Source organism: Myodes glareolus, chromosome 13 (genome assembly GCF_982192425.1).
Source record: "Myodes glareolus chromosome 13, mMyoGla1.1, whole genome shotgun sequence".
Classification (NCBI taxonomy): Eukaryota; Metazoa; Chordata; class Mammalia; order Rodentia; family Cricetidae; genus Myodes; species Myodes glareolus.
In genome coordinates, this window is record NC_142038.1 from 13,207,238 (window position 1) to 13,207,540 (window position 303).

A 303-nucleotide genomic window follows, 5' to 3' on the forward strand; every position below is an offset into this window, starting at 1 on the left:
ATTACCGAGAACCAAGGGAACCTGGCTTTTGAGGATGTACCTGCTCTTCGGCCACTGACCCCACCTTCCCAGCTGACACACCGGTTCTCCCCAATTCCAACTTCCAAAACCTCTAGCCATTTCCCAATACACAACCCGGAAACCCGGAACCACACCAAACAAGAGGATCCCTGGAGGAGGGTGGTCTTCGACCTGGGAACTACGACCAGGAGCCTTCACTGCCCAGCCATTCACCTTTGTCTCCGACAGAGAACTTCCCAGCCTCCCTCCCAGCAAAAGAAGAAGCAGCTGAACAACATGGGA